Source organism: Camelus bactrianus, chromosome 3 (assembly GCF_048773025.1).
Source record: "Camelus bactrianus isolate YW-2024 breed Bactrian camel chromosome 3, ASM4877302v1, whole genome shotgun sequence".
NCBI lineage: Eukaryota > Metazoa > Chordata > Mammalia > Artiodactyla > Camelidae > Camelus > Camelus bactrianus.
In genome coordinates this window covers 130,649,595-130,667,612 of record NC_133541.1, presented here as the reverse complement: position 1 = coordinate 130,667,612, position 18,018 = coordinate 130,649,595, and the positions used below count along the sequence as shown (strand labels likewise).

The 18,018-nt window shown below is 44.6% G+C and overlaps 1 long non-coding RNA gene across 2 annotated transcripts in view; it reads left to right on the top strand.

Annotated features, from left to right (window-relative positions):
• The first annotated feature begins 250 nt into the window (after nucleotides 1-250).
• The window catches only part of LOC141577135 (uncharacterized), a 56,543-nt gene continuing 38,775 nt past the window's right edge, over nucleotides 251-18,018 (top strand). For both annotated transcript variants that reach the window (XR_012505757.1, XR_012505755.1), the window contains exon 1: nucleotides 251-441. This is a non-coding gene — a long non-coding RNA (uncharacterized LOC141577135). The remainder of the gene's footprint in view (nucleotides 442-18,018) is intronic.

Sequence of the window (18,018 nt, the reverse complement as noted above, 5' to 3'; positions counted from 1 at the left end):
CCCCAACAAGTCTGGGGAAAGGATCCCCCTCCTCTGCACCTTGTTTGAGAAGGAGGACTTCATGGGACTGGACACAGACAGCAGGTAAGTCTACCTGGAGGCCCGGCCACCCTGGCTGTGTGCCGGGTTCCTTCCCTACATCCAGGAAGGGATCAGCAAGGAAGAGGGCTGTCTTGTACCCAAGGGCGGAGGGAGGTGCAGCCCGACGGTTTACAGACATTTAAAAGTGAATCTGCCTTTGTTTCAGAGAGATCCTTTTAGGGTCAGTGTGGAGACTTCCTCCAGCTTTTCAGCCAGGACCCCTGGTGGGACCCCTGGAGTTGCTGTCCAATAGAGTAGCCACAGCCACTGATGCTATGAGCGCTGGGGAAGAGGCTGGTCTGAGCTGAGATGTGCTGTAGGTCAAATGCACATCAGACGCTGAGACTTGTCTAGTAAAAAGTATGTAAACTATCTTGTTACTTTCATATATTGATTACATGTCAAAATGATACTATTTTACATACAGCAGATTAAGTAAGATCTGTTCTTAAAATCAGTTTCTAGTATCTGTTTTTTGTTTGTTTGATTGGTTCTTTGTTTACCGTTTTAAATGTGGCAACTGAAGCTTTCTTTAAATGGCTCTCATTTCAATTTTGTTATGCAGCCTGTCCTGGGACATTCTCATCCCTTTGCTTATAGATGAGATGCTGAATCCCGAGAGGCCGAACGAGTCACTGGTTGTGCTGGGTCTGGAGCCGGTGTCTCCTGCCTCCCAGGCCCAGCACCTGCTGGGTTCAGGCCCTCTCTTCCTCCCCGACAGCCATCATGCCAAGTTAGGACATCAGAAACACCTCCAGGGAATTCCGGATGAACTCCTTATGCAGGGAAAGGCGTATCACGGAGTATGAGACAAAGCAGGGAAAGATTCATCCTCACTTTGTCCCTGTGATTAAGTCAACGGCCCCACTTTTGCCTTGGAAGTGCAGACGAGCTCTCCTGGGCTTACTACCCCCCACCTTCTGCTCTGTTTCCCCGTGTATCTATCATGCTTTCCCTCGGTCAGAAGAGGTGAGATGCCTTTGCCCAGAAGTCGTTCCCCTTTGCTGGGGAGATTGAGGGAAGCTGTGCCCCCACGGCCAACGGCCTCGGGCCTTGAGTCTGGAGGGCACTCATGGCGGTACCACAGGTGACGGTCGGAGGACCTGGCACGTGCTGCCGGGCCCGCTGTGGAGGCAGTGCTCTGTGATTCATGAACTTACCTAAGATCAAATCCTACTTTCTGGTTGTTGGTAAGTTGGAGGAGAAAATGCCAGAGAATTGATAAAAAGAAAGTCCAGACCAGCCCTGTGAGTGAGAGGCACACGGGGCCCGAGTCCCACTTGCGTGTGGTGCCTGGCGGGCTCTGGATGAATTTTCTGTTCCTCCCGGACATACCTCTATGACTTTAGTAAGGGGTGAGACATGTAGTGGCCATGATCTGTATTTGTCCTTGCAGGGCCCTGTGATCTACACGCCCACACCCCCTTCTGCTCCTTGGGGATGAGGTGGCAGGTTTAGGTGCTTGGGCACTGCTATGGGCACAGCTGCCAGCATAGGGCTACACCGAGGCTGGCTCCGTTCACCTCAAATGTCACCTCCTGCTGAGCCCCCAGGCTTTAGTCAAGGTAGCTGCATCAGTGCAACGTAAGCAGGGACCATGTTCTCTCCCTGGACAGACTGGTGGGTGAGCAGTGGAAGCCTGGAGTCCTGCCCAAGCCCCATGGCTAGTGCCTCCTCTTTGTCATAGGAGGCACTGGTGACATTTTTGCTCAGCAACTGTTTGGTTCTGAGTCTCCAGACCCACCAGAGAATGCCAGCTTGTTTTTGCCTTTTGAACTCTGCCCTTGGGATTTGGCGGAGTAGCTGGATGTGTGCTTAGCCCATAGTGTTGACACTGTCACCATTGTTTACCCAGAACCTCGTGTACCAGGCATGGCTCTCGGCATCAAAATACAGCAGCCAATTAAACTCCCTCCTGGTGGATCTGTCTGTTTTGGTACCATAAGGGCTTAGCCAGCATCTGAACGTCAGTGAGATAACGCGGCCAGTGAGCTCGGGTCAAGCACGTTCTCCTCCAGTCACTTTTACTCCATTGTTGCTTTTATTATTCCACAGTCATTAATTTTTAAAACAATGCTTTGGAGCAGGAGCAGAGACTAATTCTCTCCTGCTACTCTCGTTGGGAGTGAGTAAAACTTTCCAGCCTGTAATGCGACCACATTTTGTGGCTTAAAAGCTGCCTAGATGCATGTAGGTGGAGTTTTGGTTAGGGGCACTGACGACGTTGGGATCCCCAAGCAGCGTCGCTCCCCTCAGGCCCCTGCCTTCCCTGGAGCAGGAGGTGAGGGTGGGTCTCACCATCCCCGCGTTCCTGGCCTCACAGACTCACGTAAATTCTTGTACTTGCTGTCAAAGTCATTCTTGTTCTTGTGTGTTTCTAATTTTCGCTTGTTCCTCTTTTCCTTTTTCTTTATTCCTTTTTCTCTTGTACCGTGCAGTTGCGTCTGAAAAGGTGGCTGTGCATATCCTGCATTGGAAATAGCTAGATCGCCCTCCGTGCTGTCTCCATTGCTTTAAGGAGCAGAAACATTTCAGCTGCCTTGATCCATGCATTATCCTAGTCATCTTGTTATTTTCTAATTTTTTGGAATATTGCTTTGTTAGCACATCACCCACTGGTGTTTGATACCTGTGAAAATCTTTGCTTTGAGGAACCTGTTTGGTCCTACTTATATTTGGTGACAAATGCACCCTTATTCAATTAGTTTGATTGTTTTGAAGAAGTGAGATGCGAATTGATTTAGGCGGCTGTTGAGGGTTTCTTTTCATGGTGTATTTAATCTTGTCAAGTCAAAGTCTGCAGCATCTTGCTCGATTCCTGCTTTTACACAAACGTGCTCAGCACGCGGTTCCTGGCTGTCTCTGTGTGACGTGCGTGACGGCGCTTCCTGACCGGCAGTCACTGGTGAGGAAGCGGCAGGCTCGGGGGTGAGCAGCTGCAGGGGACATTGTTGGAGGAATCAGTCACCATTTGGTTATTTTTTTTTTTTTGCATTCAACTTCCCCGTGCCATTTACTTTATTTTTCCTTCATAAAGGGGCAGAAGTGGGTCTAAAATCCATGCCACTCTTTTGTTCCCTTTACTAGGCTGGTTTTTCTTAGTACCAGGACAACATGGCCTTCTTCTAAGTAGCTGGCTCACATGGATCTGGTGGACACAGGGACTATTAAAGGGACCGTAGCTTCCTCTCTGCTCCAGCCAGTGGGCATTCAGAGCCGGGTCTGTGGTTTGCCTCAGCAGCCGTGCAGGCCTCCCTGCACCTGCCTTTACTTTTAACCCATGTTGGCATTAAAGAGCTGACTCCATGTTTGTTGCAGCTGACGTCCCCCACTGACGGCCGTGTCGTTAGTTTGCGGTAGTGAGTCTCCAACCCCAAGTCAGCCATGAAGGAAGATGTTTTGGCCAATCTAAGACCTTGGATTCTCACCCCTACCCTTGTTCATCTCACCCAGGGGAAGGGTTTGGCCACCACCATCATGCTGATCATGAGGCCTTGTTTCTTCTTTCATGCTCTAGTCCAAATGTGGACACTTCATCCTTCACTGACTTGGTCTCGCTTGATACAGGCCAGACATTCTGAAAGAGTCCATCACATTCTCGGGGGGAACAGAACAGAAGTAAGTCTCGCAAGTAGAAGGAGTCTAGGCTGTCCGGGTTGGCAAATGCAGGCTGGGATCTGTGATTGGTGGGCTGTGCCCTGGACACAGGTCTTTCCCGTGGCTCACGAGCGCCCAGGGGTCGGAGTGAAGACAGCCTTGCTTGGGCTTCTCCATCCTCATCTGCTCAGTGGCAAGTGTGTCTGCTAATAGGAGCTCCAACAGACCTCGGGACCTTCAAAGCTCAGATCACGGGAGAACTTTGAGTCCCTTCTCCAGGGCCTCCTTTGTGAGAATCCAGTGCCTTCTGAGGTGACCGGTGGCAGGAGATGCCTCCCCCTCCAGGGAGCACCCTTCGGAGGACTGTGACTCAGTGCACCTTGCTGTGAGCTTGTGGGGATCCGGCCGTCGTCCCTGCAGAACCAGTCTTGAGATGGGCTTAGCGACGGAAATGACAGGACTAATAATCCAGGCCAGGGCTGGAGGGAGGGAACAGGGGAAATTGAATGTGACCTCAAACACCTAGGTGAGTGCTGGGTCTGTTACTAAAATGGGGAGCATGGGAGGTACCTTCCATAAATTGAATTCCAGAGTAAATCTTGGACATGAGGCATTTTTAAGATGCGATTTTTCGTCCAAGTTTGGACTTCATAGAGGCACTCGGGTCAATGAGCCTGGGGCTGAGTTGAAGGAGCCGGACTAGAGATACACGTTGGGAGTCGTCATTCTTAGCTGGTGTTCACAGCCGCGCATGTGAATTAGATCATCTTGAGAGCTGCAGACTGAGGCTGAGGGGGGGCAGGGCTGTGCCTGGGTTGGAGGAAAGCCCAGACCATGCAGCTTTCGTGTGTCAGTCAGCGGCATTTGGGATTTTCAGGGCAATGTCATTTATCCTTAAGGGGCCGGGGGGTGGGCAGGGCCAGCCAGGAAGAAATCTGAATGGAGGGTCGTGGCCACGTGTGTGTCTTGGGAAGTTGCAGAGTCTGCAGGGTCCGGGAGGGTAGACTCCTCAGAAGCTGGAGTTGGATTGGGGCGTGGGTTGAAGGTAGTCACACTAACATATCAGGGAGGGAAGAAGGCCTAGGGAGTCCCCGCTCTTCCTGACTCGCTTTCCAATGAACAGAAGGCAGACAGAGGATCTGAGGTGAGAAGGGATGGGCGCTGGGAGAGGAGCCAACCTGGAGAATGGTGCTTGAAAAATTCTAGAATAGTCTCCCTGCAAAATAGAGGTTAAAAAAATCCAGACTCTTAAGAACATTGATAGTGACTGGGGAGGAGGCAGTTGTTTTTCTGGCCCCCTAAGGGTAAGGCATGTATCCAGGGATACACAGAATATTCGGGCAGTCTATTCCGGGCATTTGGTACCGGGTAAACAGCACAAGTTTAAAGGGGGACAAGGGCAGCGGAGGGAAACTAGCCAGGCCCCGTGTCAGGTACCAGTCGGCCGCCCTACTTGCGTGTTGCATTCACATCCATGCCTCCCAGGTGGGCGGTGGCAGCCCCCTTTTGCGGATTGGCAAGCCTTCTCAGAGGGGTTAAGTTATTGGTCCATTTAGAGGGTAGTAAATGCTGTAACAGGATTCAAGCAGGGTCTTGTCAGACTTCAAGGGCGTGTTTTCTCTACTAATTCCGGTACCTCACTGTTGTACGTGAAATTGTGAAGTGGGTCAGTTTTGGGGCCTTTCAGAAAAAGTACGATTTAAATGCCTCAGGACTGATTCACAAAGCTCTGTGTTCTTTGATTGTTCTGAAGCACCGCAGTGTTTTACGCCCCACAGATGTAAGGTCTTACTTCTTTGACGATGAAGTGGTTGCAAATGATGTACAGGTGCAAAACCAGACTTAGCAGCTTCTGAAGGGAAACTTTCCAATTCTCCCTTGATAGACTTTCTTCTACGGGATGTAGCTGTGCTGCAGCATAGGCCTGAGCTGTCCGTATGGATTGTGGGTTTGATATCCAAATTTAGCATAAAACAGTCAGATGAAGAAAATCAACGTTCACAATTTATTTTTGGGTTTCATTAGACAAGATATACTATCAGGTAATGGCCCATATAGCTAATGAAATTGAGTACAGAACATTGAATTTCTTACTTCTTATTTAGAGTTTTCTTACTGCATAAGTTTGCCTGCTTTGGAACATCAGCTCCTCCACAAGGGCGCTTGTCAGTTTGTTGGTGTGATTGCATTTACACAGTGAATGTAATCTGGGCTTCCTCAGCCCAAACTCTCCAGTGCAGAATCACGGGCTGTAGCCATCTCTTAGTCACGCATAAACTTCTAAAATTTTATGATGCCAGAAAAGAAAGAAGAGAGAGAGAGATTGCCTTTATCAAAATTCCTTTCAATTCTGACTGCAAACTGTTGTTGAGCAGCTCTGGTTTCCTTTGGATATGAATATATACATTTCTTTGCATGTAACCTGGGTTTTGGACTAGAACACCAAGTCCTTGCTTTCCGCAAGCCACAAAAATAGTAGCCAAATTGCACACATGTGAAATATTTTATTCTTTTTCTGAGAAAGAATCCTTGAATTTGGGACTTCAGGTGTTATTTTTGCTTTTTGCTTCTCCCACCCCTCTTGTAATATCTCACTCCTTCCCAAGTGGCCCCCAATAGGTCGTGGTCCCAAAGGAGCAAGCAAACACCCAGTTGGTCCCCATGCAGTGCTGCTATAGAGGGAGCCCTGCCAAGACCTAAAGGATATTATCAGAGAGGGCTTCCTGGAAGAAATGGGCTCTACATTCATTTGTGAAGACAGAGTAAGGGTCAGCCAGTAGAAAGCATGAAGACTGTGGCTCATGTGGCAGAGCAGCCCGGGTAGAGGCCTGGAGGCTTGTGCGGTGGGGACTCGGGGAGAGTGCCATGTGTGGTCCAGGGTTGTGGGTGCCCCTGCTGGGGAGGACACTGGTGAGGGCCTGGGGTGGAGGGCTTTCGAAGAGCTTGGGTTTTACTAGAACTGACAGAGGAGGCAGTGAAGGGTGTCAGCAGGAAGTGACCCTCAGGAAAGGTACTTCTGGATTTGCTTCTGATATTCTACAGTAAGAAAGGTCGGGGCGGACGAGAGCAGGTCTTGCTGTCCCTTTGAGACCCACCCCATCATTCATTTATTCATAACATGCACACTTCTGAGTGTCTAGGGGAGAGAGGTTGGACCCACATTAGTAAGCAAAATATTCCTTGGGAGCTTAGCAGTGTCAGAGGTTGACTTAGCCTAGAATGTTCTAGGAACAGAGGAACAAATTGCGGAGGTTGGAGGGAGGGAAGGCTTCCTTGAGAAACAGTCAAAATGAGCCTGGAGGCAAGTGGGAAGTAGGAGCAGATCAGGGGGCCCCTGAGGTCACTGGGGACCTGGGTACTGAGGTGAGGATGGGCGAGCAGGTTCGGGGGTGGGGCTAGAACTCTACCAGGGAGCCTCTGAAGGGTTTGAAGTGGGGTGATGTAATCAAATTTATGCTTTGGGAAGGCTGCCTTGGCTCCACGTGTGTGTGTGTGTGTGTGTGTGTGTGTGTGTGTGTGTGTAGCGGGGAAGGGGGGGTTGCCACCAACTGGGGAGTGACATTAGAAGACCATTCACAGGCTGGGAGGCCACAAGTGGGAGAGGGTCGTTGGGGCTGCTTGGGGACGGCAGGGGCCGTGTGGATGCCGGATTTCCTTATGGGGAGGGCTTGTTAGCTGGGCCGCCCTTGCGGCGCCTTTTGGCTTGAAGAAAACAGATGGAGGCCGCCAGGTGGACTTTCCTCTTCTCTTCTTCCCTGCCTTGTGTGATGATCTTAGCTCAGCCAAATTTGGAAGAGTAGAGCTAAGTTCCAGGGTAGCCCAGGACTTTGTTGAGCTCGTCCGAGTGAGATCTGATAGGATTTATGTTTGTGTTCAGATCTGCATGTTCACTTAGCTAGAAACGTCCTATCTTTTGAATTTCCATAGGGGTTTTTACTCTTGATAAAGATTGCTTTCTTGGTGAGAGGAAATTTAATACAGCTGTTGTCTTTCTCAAAAAAATCATATCTTTTAAGAAATTTAATATTCAAAAAATAGGAATATTTAAAAATGATAAAGTAAGGCTTTGGTGTAGTTTCTTTGGTTTCCTAGTTAATGTGGACTTAGAGCCTTTGCATTACTTAATAGCACATCCTTGTCAGTATTTAAAGGGCTGTTAGCGCCCCAGGCCCCACCTCTCAAAACATCATTAAAGTTTGCTCTGAAATAGTGAGGTCATAAAAGTTTTGTTTGCAGAAGCCAAACACTTGGTTTATAATATGAAGCATAGCTCCATTTTTAAAATAATAATAGGTTCAAAATTAAGAAAGTGGAAGATAATTGAGTTTTTTAAAAGCTGAAACATAATCTTTCTTGTGCTAATGTTGAACTGGAAATTTCGAAAATAAAAATCCTACTGTAATAACATCTACGTGGAATACATATATGCTTTCCCGTTTGAAAAATAAGTGCGCAGTGGTTTTCGAAGTCAGGAGCATTCCAGCTCAGATACTGGCATTGATGGTTGCTGGTTTTCAATGGCAGATCCTAAATTTGCCTTCTTAGCTTTTTTTTTTTTTTTTTTTTTGTAGTGAGAGGGTTGAGTAGTGCTTTGCCAGCATGATTTTGGGGCAATTTGGGGGCAGATGTTGTGAACCAGCAGTGAGATATTTCCATGCATTTTATTTTCTGGACATCACCAAGGCACATGTGGGGTTTGTGCCTGCAGGCTGGGATGCTGTAGGACTCCCTGGTCCATCACAGTTTTGTCCTGGAGCTGCTCTGGTCAGTGAATGATTTTCTGTGGCTTCAAGGTAAGGTGGTCTGATGCACATGATCAGATGTGTAGTTAAAGTGCTATTACATGAAATAAGAGAAACCTAGAAACATGAGGGAGGAGAATTGGCTGAGCTGATATCGGTGGGGAGTCTTCTTAGGTGACTCCCTCCCCGTGATTCCTGCCAATATCCTCCCCAGCCCTGCACGGTAGTCCTGCCGAAGCAAGCATGCACTTTGCTCAGAAACGGACTGAATTTCCTTGTGCCTCTGTTTGTTGGCTTTTTTTTTTAAAGCACATCTTGCCCTTTGCTTAAATGCCACCCCTGCTAGTCACATCTTACACTCATTCTTCTGGATGTCGTCCATATATAGCTGCTGAATGGATGAACTGAATGTAGTATCTTCATGTAGTGGAACATTATTCATACGTAAGGGTGAATAAAAAGGAAAAAAAAATAAAGGGGAAGATGAAAAAGGCCACCTGTCCTGGGAAGTCCACCCTGACTGCTCAACCCACCCTTTTCCCTTTGAATCCCCACCCCTTATGCTCCACTCTAGTCTTTTTGATAGTACTTACCACCTTCTAATAAACTTTAACGTTTTCAAAAAAAAAAAAGAGAGAGATGCTGATACCTCTTCAACATGGAAAAGCCTTGATAATAGCACGTTAAGTGAAAGGAACCAGACATAAACGGCCACATATTGTTGACTTCAGTGATCTGAAATGCGCAGAATAAGCAAATGCAGAGGCAGAGAGCAGGTGATGGTTGCAAGGGGCTGGGTGGAGGGGGATTAGGGAATGACTGATAGTGACAGGGGGTTTCTTCTGGGATAATGGAGTGTTCTGGAAATAGATGGTGGTGAGGGCTGCACAACCATGAGTGTGCAGAAGACTGCTGAGTGCTGTCTCTGGGAGTGCCTGTGGTTGGGGTGGCTTTATTTTGTTCTCACCCTGCAATGTGAACTGTCATCTTGTGCTGAGGCAGTTCTACTCCTGTGAGTGGTGAGGCTCAGACACTTTGCAGAGTCATGTTTCTTTTCTCCCCCTTGCTGAGTGTAGGCAAAAAAGGTTTAAGCCTGAGAAAGTGCTCCATCTGCAGAAATATCTTTCAGTTTTGCATGGTGTAAAAATCTTGAGAGCTTTTTAATCGTTGATGACAGTCTGTGAGGGGAAACAGCCCTTGAAGCCTGGGTGTGACCTGGAAGAGCCGCGCTTCCCTCCCTGACCTGGGTGGGGATTTCACCGCCGTTCAGGCAGTGAAGGGCCCAGACCCGAGAGCGTAGTTGACAATCGTGTATATTTACTTGTATTCGCTGCTTCATCTTGGATATTAATTTCAAGCTGAGTCAGTTTGTGGCGGCAGCCTCATCCTACATCAGGAATTTATAGTATCTGCTCTTTGAAGTGGAGACCAGACAGACTTTTATTATTTAACAGTCTCCCTTAAATTGATATCTCAGATTCCTTTGTAAAAATTAAAATAGCAGAAATACACACGTCCTTTAATGCCAGTCTGACCTGGATCGGGTTTAGTCTCTGTGCCTTAGTGGCCTTAACTGCGGGTGGGGAAGATGATAACAGTGCTTCCCTCAGAGGGCCTGGTGAGGGGGGAGTGAGAAGCACAAATTGAGGACTTACACGAGATGCTCATGAATGTCCGAAGTTAGTGCTCTCAGCCTGGTGAGGCCTCAGGAGCAGAGATGTCAGAACAGAGCATTCCTAGCCGGAGCTCGATCCGTGTTGGCAGCTGTTATGATCACTATCACCACTGTGGGTTATCAGGTAGTTTTAAGACTTGGTAATATGAATTCTTGAATAATGTTAAAAGACTAGACATCTCGGATCCAGTTTACATAGTTTTCAAGATTTCCTCTGAGAAATGGATGTTTTATTCCCCATCAGAAGTCTGAGTTGAGTCTCTAAAAAAATTCTGTATTCCTCCATCTTTTTGCTTTAATTCTCCATTTCTTAAAAAAAAAAGTTTTTAAATGGAGTTACTGGGGACTGAACTTAGGGCCGCATACATGCTAAGCACATACTCTCCCAAATGAGGTATAATCTCCCCCATAATTCTTTCTAAACTTTACTTTCTTAGTATTCAGAAGTTAGAGGCCTCTAATTCTTTTTCTGGAGACTTGTCCATGAACCTGTAAATCTATTATTAATGGACAAATCTTGGTTTATTAAAAAAATCAATAAAATATTCTGCAATCCATCCAAAAGAAAATGCTCATTGATTTAAATGTTTCTCCTTTATGGTGATTTCTACTTTCTGGTCTAGCTTAATTTATTAACAACCATCCTTATCATCATAATGACCAACCTCGCTCTGAGTGGACACCTGCCTAAGGCTAAAATGCTTTCCTCATGTTTTACTTCATAGCAGGTGTTTGAGGGTAGGTATCAGTGTCTCATTTTTTGCAGCTGAGGGATTGAGAGATGGAGCAGCTTGTCCCAAATTACACACAGCTGGCAGTGGCTAGTTCAGTGCTGGAACCCTGGCTGCACAGGATGCATTTTTAATTGCTCCTGTAATCAGCCTCCCGTTGAGTGTTTTCCCGAAATCCTGTGACTCCATAAATGGCCAATTTTAGTGATCTCAGCCTGATGAGGACTTCAAAGGAGAGACACCAGTGAGAATGTGAGACAGAGTGGCATAAATTAAAATTGTACATTTTTACAAAAGTTTTATTCTCAGGTAATGACTTAAAAGTTAGTTTTTTTTTAATTTTAGTGCTCTGTGAGCACTAAAAACAAAACATTAAAAATAATTGTAGTGCAAAAGAGAAGTGGGCTTTGAAAGTCCAATCATTGCTAGTGATGTTACTTGCTTTTCTCTAGTGGCCCTTATTGACAGAAATACTTAGAAAGACTGAATTGGTTTTATGTAGTCTTAGTATGGAAGAAAAGATTGTCAGTGAATATTGTAAGTAAAATCATTACTCTTTCTTTCCTGATGATGAATAGGTAAGTTGTTTTTATGGCTTAAGTACATTTCCTCATTTGTGAAATTTGAGTAATATCGTTTTCCTTGTCTAACTGTGAGAGTTAGACGCCTTGTACACAAAGCACCCAAGGGGTGCTTAATAAAAATGTGCTGTCACAATGACAGGTATTTTAGAAGGATCAACTCTGAATACTAAAGGGGGTGGCTTATTTCTGATGCATATTCAATATGTATATATATGATATATATGAATATGGCTTAAAGTAACAAGGATTCATTTATTTTTTTTAGTGCACTATGAAGTTTTAATGAAATCTTTATCATTCTATTGAGACAGGGACTAGTTAAATTGCCTTAAGCAGACGACCTTGAAGATTATTTACACAGAATATGTATTGTTACAACTCAGAATTCATGTTGCCGTGTAACATCCACTCAGATATTTAAATTCGTGGATTCTGACCAGATCCATTAAGTTTAGAAAAATCCACATTTATCATTTTCAGGGAATAATCTTCTGTCTTTTGTGATTAAAGAAAATTTTCATTTTTTTCCTGCACTTTTAACAGGTTTAAAATATCAAAACATTGATTTGACATGTAACTTTTTTAATAGAATAAATCTCATGCTGTTTTAATATGTAAATAAATGTTTTTGTATTTCAACAAACTTTTACGATTTCCTGGCTCTTTGAGAAGTATTTTGCAAGATACTTAGATTGCCTACTGTTGGAAAAATGCAGACGTTATTTTATGATTATAGGCCTAGTAAAGATCTGTTGGTTTTTGCTACAGTGCAAGACATGAGGCCTAGGAGAGCTTTGCTGCCGATTGCCAGGAGGACAGATCCCAGGTCTCAGTCTCCCCTTCTGTAAACTGAAGAGGCTGGACTGGTTTCTTTCCTCCTCTAAGATGAGTTTCCATAAGCCTATGTCTTTTGTTTATATTCAGGAGTATTAGCAATATCAGATTAAATACTGAATACCCTTCCCTTACCCCAAAACAAAGTGCAGTATGTGCTACAGAAGCTTTTAGTTATCTGATTCTCGTTTCTGATCCTACAGGCAATTTTGTGTTGCATGTTTCCCGGTAACCTGGAAGGTCTTTTTAGCCATAGGTGGCTCTGTTGCACCTTCTTACCTTCTTAATTTTCCTGTTTGTTAAAGAAAGCTTAAACAACGTTATTTTATTTTGATTTCTTTGCTTAATGCTTCAGAATAGCACAGTCTCCATTATGTCTGTCTACCTGGAAAAATTATTCTCCTTATATCTTAGTTTTATTCTGTCATCTCGCTGTGAACATCTCAGACTTGCTGTGCAAACAATGGCAAATTCGGACTTTTCTTCCAGTGCTAGAAACCAGTGAGCCGGGAATTTATAAAACAGCTAGAAGTGGCCTCTGGAGCACCTTAAAGCTGAAAAGTGTACTGGGTTCCCTGAGTATTGACCCCGCCGCTGTGTGTTAATTGGTGGTAGGAGATTTGGTACATATATGAAGGGGTGTAGTTTTTTGACTTGGCTTTGCGTGCACGCGCTGCCACTGAGCCACGTGAGCCTAAGTCAGTTCGTTCTGAGATTTCCCTCGTCTGTGAGATGGGGATGTTCATATCTGCTTTGTAGAATTGTGAGAATTAGTAATTATGTAAACTGTTTACCACGGTGGGTATGTCAAGAGGGCTCGTAATCTTTAGCTACTGTTTTGTGAGAAGCCATCATTTGATAGTCTTTGGCAATTACTAAGAAACAGGAAAATAAGGAAAGCTGGTTTTATGATGAAAGATATTTGAGGAGGTTCCATAGTTCCTATACCCATAATTTAGCATCAGCAAAGTCAGAAGTGTTACACAGTCGCCCTGAACCAACGTTAAGCCACAGAATTTTTTGTTACTTCAAATATGTTGAGGCTTAAGGGGATCCAATACTTATACACATGTTGTCTCCAGCAGCCAACTGAGAGATGACAGAAAAGAGTAAGCAGGCGATATATGTCTTCTTTTTTACTGATGAAGCCACGTACTCCATGAACTTCAGGGCTGTGGGAAAATGCGTGTCATTATACTGTGTCCCAGAACTAGAGACTCACCCTGTCCCAGGTAACTCTGGGCCACAGCGAGCCTTCCCTTGAGAGGACCTGCCCCATCATGCACAGGGCTGTCCTGCCATGGAGCTGAGCATCCCGTGTGCTTCCCAAGTGTGGCCAGCACTGGAAGGAAAGGAACGGTTTCACATACCCTGCTTGTCTCTCCGGAATCACACCTCACCCTGTTAGTGTGACGAGGGCTAGCTTTGAGCCATGGGTCTGTGGTGTGGAGAAGCACTCTCCGTGGCCAAGAGGAGTGGGGAGGAGGCGTCCCCTCCCTCAGTTTAAACAGGTGGTGGTATGGAACAGAAGGGTGCTCCCCAAGAGTTTATAAAAGGAGAAATAAGGATTTTCTTTGGGACTTAGTCTAGCCAGGAAACACAGAAGATGATTAGAAAGGAGACTTGTAAATCACTTTAATATTAAGTTGACATTTGTTGAGCACCAATAATGTGCTACATTCTTTTCTGAGAGTTTTACAGAAATGAATCCTTCAATCTTCTCAACAATGGAGTAAGGAATGTTTGATTTTTATCCCAGGTTTACAGTGTGGAAACTGAGGCACACAGAGGGTAAGTTGGCCAAGGTCACAGAGCTAGTAAGTGGCAGAGCTGGTATTTAAACTCTGGCTGTCTGGTTTTGAGGCTCCCAGGGATGGGCTTTGGGTGTTTAGAGGTATCTGCATACCTGGATCTCTGTACATCTGTGCATCAGTAAGCCCAGAAAGGACAGAGAAAGGAGATTCACACAGTTGCTCACAGTCGTGTCTCGGCCACTGTCCATGAAGAGTGCACCATGATTAGCGTTGTTTTCCAGGCAGTAGATCTGTTGGTATAACAGAAATTTAGTCCATTGAGTTAATCTAGAAATCCTTACTGCTCTGCTTCTGTCCATGTTTGCCATGTTACTGCCTGCCCGTGGTTAGGCCGTGGAGGAAAAACTGTTCTCATGGTTGAACTCTGATATTTCAGTCTGGTTCATAGTTTCACATATTCTGTTACATTAATAAGTTAAGTTTCTGGTTTTCTTGCATCAGTGTCTCATGCGTTTGGTTAATGTGAAACCAGTCCATGGGAGCCCAGGGGTGCTGACGGTATAATTTCTGAGCATGTTGTGGCACTTCTACACGTGCAGTCCTGACTGGAGGATGTCCGCCTTCCTCACTGATTTCTCCCAAGAGCAGGGTCCTATCCCATCCCTGGATGTGACGCTGGGAGCTCTGTGTGTAGGCCAGTCAGTGGCCAATTCCACCAATCAGAAAATGATGAAGTACCCAGAAGTGGGTTTAATAGAAGAAAAGGGCTTCCAGGTAGTCCAATGGGCTGTTCGAGTCCATTTGGTGAAAAGCTGTTCACTGTCTGTGGTTGAGCTGATTCTTTGCTGTTGAAAAGTCTGGATTAGATGAAGGGATTTTAAAAAGCAGAAAGGAGTGATTTCAGGTGGTACGTCCACACCGGTGAGAATTGATGGATGACCGCCTGTGTGAGGCATAGACAGAGTCTTACAAACTTCATAAAACAGCTTTAAAAGCTCTGCCATCTGAGTGCACTTCATAAGGGGTCCAGATCATCACTGGTCATGCTGTGAGGGCAAATAACTGATGATGGCATAAAGGACACGGAGGCATCAAAAAGGTCTCAGTCATGTTCCCTTTTTAAAGAATGTGGCACAGTGTAATATATTTGAGCTGGTTTTTCACTGAACAATTTTTCGTGTTTTCTAGGTCTCCCAGCTCCTGAAGTTTCCACGCAGCTGCATGTCCCCTCGCTGCAGCTCTGTCAGCACTTGTCCTGGGCTGACGTGTTGTCACGGGGAGCAGGACGGTCAGCGTCCCCGGCTCCTCCGAGCTCCGTCTCCTCATCCCCAGTGCTGGGCTTCTCATCCATGTCTACTTAGAAGGGTTGCTGAGAACCACACGTGATGGTTGTCAGGGGTGATTTGTGGTTGTCCCTGTGTTTGACATATAGTCAGTATTTGATAGTAACACATGTTTTTTATTATAGTTCTGGCTTCTACATTGCAGTGGTTTTTAGTCTGCATTTTTTTATAACTTTTTTCTTATTTTTAAATAAGCACTTTTTTTGGGGGGGGGGAATTACTGGGGATTGAAGCCAGCACATTGTGCATGCTAAGCAGGTGCTCTACAACTGAGTAATACCCACCCTCCTTGTCTGCACTTAAAAATAAATATTGCAATACACAAAATAGCTCTTAAACACCATCATGGGACCTATTTTCTGTATAGACAATTGAATACATATGCTATTTCAATAAGAATAAATGTTGGGACTTACCTTTCTCAATCTGTTTACTTGTTTAAAAACGATCATAGCTAGTGATAAACACGAGTCTTGGATACAGCACTTCTTAGGATCTGTTTTGACATCATGGGAAATTACATTCTACAGAGAAGGCAAATTGGGTCTCATTGATATTTGGATGATTTAGCAGATGATCAAGTCTTTCAAACTTGACAGTTTTGTATTTTAAACTAACTGCAAAGTTATCTTCTAGAAGTTGGAATTCCTAAGTTTGTGAAGTGCTCAGTAATTCAGTGTGTATGTGTTTGTGTCTGTGTGAACGTGTTTGTGTGTGATTTCAGGAAGGTAGAAATAAGTTCCATGTAGCCCTCTGATACCTTCCTCCTCCAGTTCAAGATGTAGGCATATTTTTACACAAGTAAATTAATATTCTTTAGTCATTTGATATATTGGTGGGAATATGAGGTTCTCACACTTGTTTCAGAAGGGTTGGGGAGCATCAGGTTTGAAAACAGGAGGGGAAAGAGGCAGGGTGGCCCTTCACACTTTGTGCAGGATTTGAGGAACAGTAGCTTTCTTTTTTCTTTTATTCTAAAACAAACTGGCGCTGAATTGTAACATACTATGACTCAGAATTGCTTTTCTGATAAGATACAACTGCCTCAGAGTTTTCAAGGCAACATGAATGATGAAATCCGTTTTAGGAGTTATCTTTAAAGTAGTGTTAATTTTCAAGTAAAAGGCTATAGCCTGTTCTTTCTTCGAAGGGTAAAAGACGTTCTCATTGATCCAAGTGCATGATCAATGTGCTTAGTTTCTTTGGGGTTTTTTTCTTTTTTTTTAAGTGCTTGTTTCATTGTGGTTTGAATGAATGTTTAAAATTTCTGAATTTTGTTCTTTAGAACATGCTGATTTATCAGAACTGTTAAAAACCTGATTGATCTTTCGTCTTTGTTTGGAGGGGCACCCTTTTGATTTCTGTTGTCTGTTAAAGAGGGAAATTCTTCCTCTAGCCTGCAGATCATTAAGTGAATGGTTTGCAGTGTGCCTTTAAAATTCTTTGAATGCTTGTCTAGTGAATTTTGAATTGACTCATAGTAATGACTTTGCTTTGATTCTGTGGCTTTTGCTCCTCTCCGCAAGAATTTGAATTCTCTGTTGCATTTTGTATACGTGTTTTTAACAGGGGAAGAAATTTTGCATTTTTTACAGAGCTGGGTTTTCCTATCCCCTCTGAATGCCATCTATACTTGATACAATAAAAATCTGTTATTGCAGTGCTTAATTATTTCATAAACTAATTTTTGGCTTAATCAGACGCAATGAGAAAGAGTGATAATAAAATATATGAAAACCTTCCTTCCTTTGAAGAATAGAAATGAGGTGGTCAGGCTCACGCATGCTTTGTGCTTGACACACTTACTTTCATGTCATTGTGTATCATGATTCGGAGATGGAGTTGCTTCAGGTTTTATAGATTTTTGTTTGAACATTTTTGTTGAATTCTTTCTCCAGGCTGATGTTTACTGTTGGGTTTGTGGAAAGCGTAGAAGGGAAACAAATTCTTTGTTTTATTTTCAGGAGGCCTGAGTTGCTGATGAGAAAAGAGTTGAGGGTGGGTTGAGGAACAGAGTGACACTCCCTCTCCTCCCGGCTGAAACTGATGAACAATGAAATCAATTAAGTGTATCAGTATTTGACCAAGAGAATTCAGCGAGCCCAAACTGGCAAGTTATGCCCAATGGAAAGTACTGAATTCACCTGCAGAATTAGGTGCTTTGCCAATTAGAAGCAGCTTAGAGCAATCAGAAAAATTAGTTCATATGATGAGATATAAAAGAATGTAATATCTTCTATTTCTGAAACTTTTCTTTGTTAAGTTGTGTAGAGCTAAAATTAAGTTTCAAGCACCAGGAGTTAAGAGTCTGGGTGGTTCTGTGGGATCGTTAGTCAGGGATGTGTCTAGATCCTGCTAGAGTGTCTGAAGGTGGCAGGAAAAGACCCAGGGCTAGGATTTGTTATCCTAGGGTGTCCTCCATAATGGTTCCCTAATGGTTACATGTGGGAACCCAAGATTAGGTTAAATTGTAACAGACCCCAGCCGCCTGTCAATGTTCAGAAGAAAAATGTGTGCTTAGTAACTGCTTTGCAAGCAGGAGCCTGTGCATCCTCACTCCTGTCTCCTTGCCTTAAAAAGCAGAGACAATGCTTTGCTTGCATAGTTGATGCTTTAGATAGCACTCTGCTCATTTCAAAGCAAGGACCCAGGCCCTCAGCTATAAAAGCTGGGCTTG